This window comes from Lygodium microphyllum, chromosome 11 (genome assembly GCF_053477565.2).
Source record: "Lygodium microphyllum isolate KBCC chromosome 11, Lygodium_microphyllum_v1.1.10, whole genome shotgun sequence".
Lineage (NCBI taxonomy): Eukaryota > Viridiplantae > Streptophyta > Polypodiopsida > Schizaeales > Lygodiaceae > Lygodium > Lygodium microphyllum.
The window spans coordinates 39,322,832-39,325,777 of record NC_141145.1 but is presented as its reverse complement, the minus strand read 5'-3'; positions in this window follow the sequence as shown (position 1 = coordinate 39,325,777).

Sequence of the window (2,946 nt, the reverse complement as noted above, 5' to 3'; positions counted from 1 at the left end):
ATTGAAGAGATGGGTGGCTCAGCCCTCATTTGTGGTGGAGATGTTTCAAAGACCTACAGTGCTGAAAAAGCCGATGTCATTGGGCTCACAAAAACGACAGCTCGTGAATATGCAGAAAGAAATATTACTTCAACATTAGCGTGGGGAGAAGCGGCTTTTCTTGTCAGAGAGAAGAGCTTTATCAAGCTGGGGAGAAGAAAAAGCAACGGGAAAGAGGAGGAAAACAAGCTTTTGGAGGGAAGGGGAGCGATCTATCAGGAGAGGTTTTTTGGAGCTCGAATGGGGAGGAAGGGCACGACAATACTTTGGATGGAAGGGTTATGTGGTGTGAAGAGGTTTCTCAAGAAGTTACTGCTTTGGGTGGAGAGAGCCTTTAGAGCTCTGAGATAAATATTAGCAATGATTGTAACCGCACAATCAGTAATGCAGAAAGTGTTGAAATGAACGTGGAAGGGATCTTATCAGGTCATATGGTGACCATGACAGTGGAGAGCAAAGTTTAGTGCTGACATTGGCATGCAATCAGAAGTAGAAGTTTATGCTCGACTTACTAAAGTAGGGCAAGGTAATGCAGAAGGAGGGCAAAGTAATGCCACTGAAGCGGAGCAGGGTAATACAGCTGAGGAAGAGCTGTCGATTGGGGAGTCACCAGAATTCATCGCTAACAATCCATCACAGGATCAAATTAGATCACTAGAAATACTATTCGTGTGATATTGCACAAAGATTCTTCTCTGTGGAGGCAGGAATGTCCACTCTTGTGAAGTTCCCTGTTGCAAGATCTCCCAATCCAACGAACTGTCCTGCGCTCGCCGACTAGAGGAGGTGGCAGTCAATTAAAACATGCAATAGAGGAGGAGCGTTATTAGGCAAAAGGTTGGAGATTCAGCCAAAGATAACGAAGAGGGAAAGCTCTTAGAGTTGATGAAGTGTAGAAGCCTCAACAAACGCAGGTGGACCAGCATGGCTGTAGAGTTTAAAAGGGGAGGCTTGGCTCCAATCGAAGATTATTGTCATGTGATGAGGTTTCAACAATGATTGTATGCACTACAACACTTGGAGATGAAGGAGAAGTACAATATCCGGTTGTAAAATCAAGAGACAATTCTGATAGTGGATTGAAGCTATAAACCCGTGCATGGTTGTCGTATTTGATTGGACAAGAGGAAGTGTGAGCATTCAACGGCTCTTAGATGAGGTTGGCTTGCTTGGTCTCAGTAGGTCTGTGGCCTGGATGACAGAGGCATTACTCATCCAATTGTTTTCTATGGAGCTAAATGAATATGGAAACATGCAGTAATCAACTGCAGGTCCTCAATGTGAAGGATACGAATTGCTTGATAGCACTGCTCTCAAAGGCAAGCTCATTAAGGTTGGTGAAATGAGGATACAAGAGGAATAAATATACAGAGCGTGAGAGAGCCTGTTTTTGATAAGGAAGACCATACAACTTGATATCAGATCTCATGTTTTAGGTTGTCACTTAATCCTTCCCTAGGATTCTTTGCCCCTTCGTTTGACCTACTCCTCAGAAAGACAGGGGTTGCTACAATTGAACCTTTCAATTTTCTCGGATAACCACAAGAAAAAGGGGGTTCCAGAAGCTTGCTGTTGTATTCCGCAAAAAACCATTCATAATTCTTTGTGAGAAACTCTGACACCGTTGATTTATGTCTTGTCAAAAGATCCTTGAATGTTGTAGCAGCATCTGATTGCACATCAGAATTTGGAAGCTCCATATAGCCAAAGAATTTCCTCAGATTATTTGACTCTAAGATATACTTTGCTGTACTTTGATGTCTTATGCACGATGTTTTGCCCTAGAGCTTGAACGTATATCCACAACCATAAAATAGAGCCATCCAGAACTTGTTACTATGTCTTTGATGTCTTATGCACGATGTTTTTCCCTAGAGCTTGAACGTACACCTACAACCATAAAACAGAGCCGTCCAAAACTTGTTACTATGTGGGAAATTGGACAATAGGATTATTCACATGATGGATCTTCTAACTTGAAATTCATCAAGGTCCTATGTGGACGCGACTTTGCTTTCGAAAACCCTTCGACATCTTTGGTGAACCCGATGTGAAAGCGTCGCATAAATTTCAGGATGGGAGATACTTCAGCATCAGTTTCAGTCTCTTCTACAATTCATGTTTTGTCCTCTACTTCAGCTCCATCATTGACTGCTGCTTCAAGTACTTCAACGGATGATTTAAAGCACATTTTGCAGAATATGTATATGTATATGCAGCTTCAAAATCAGCAGACGCAATTGTATATGCAGCAGCAGTAGAAGTTGCATCAACAACAGTTGTCTCAGCAAAGGCAACTATATTCGGAGCAGGAGAATGCAATTAGCGCGACTAAGGCGACTGCAGCAGTTGAGAATGAGAAGAAGCTATTTGATGGCCGTAATGTTTCAGCTTATTTCAAGACATATGAGACCAAGATTTGATTTTTTGGAGTATCAGCTGAGTTATGAGTAAGTATATCCTTCCTCTTGTCACACCCGCCTTGAGGGAAAAAGTGACTGATCTTTTTCTTCAAAATTCGTATTGGCAAGATTTTAAGAAGGCCCTGAAGGAAGAGTATTTCCTTGAGGACTTTGGGATGGCTACATGGTGGTCATTCTAAGAGTGGGTCTACATGCCAAACAAAGGTCTAGCTGCTTCAGAGTTCATACGGGAATTTGAAGAGAGGTATAGTTAGCTTGATGCCATTGAACAACGAGCATTGGATATTGAGAAAGTTGAGCTTTTCTTGCAAGCTGCAGATCCTGCTCTTCAGGAAGAATTAGGAGAGCTTCTTGAGGATCACACGAAGCCTATGGGTCTTAAAACGGATTGGCAAGATGCCTTGGATGCAGTCTTGACTTTGACCAAGAGGAGGATATGGAAGACCCGCCTACAAAATGGATCTCTGACACCGACGCCGTCTTC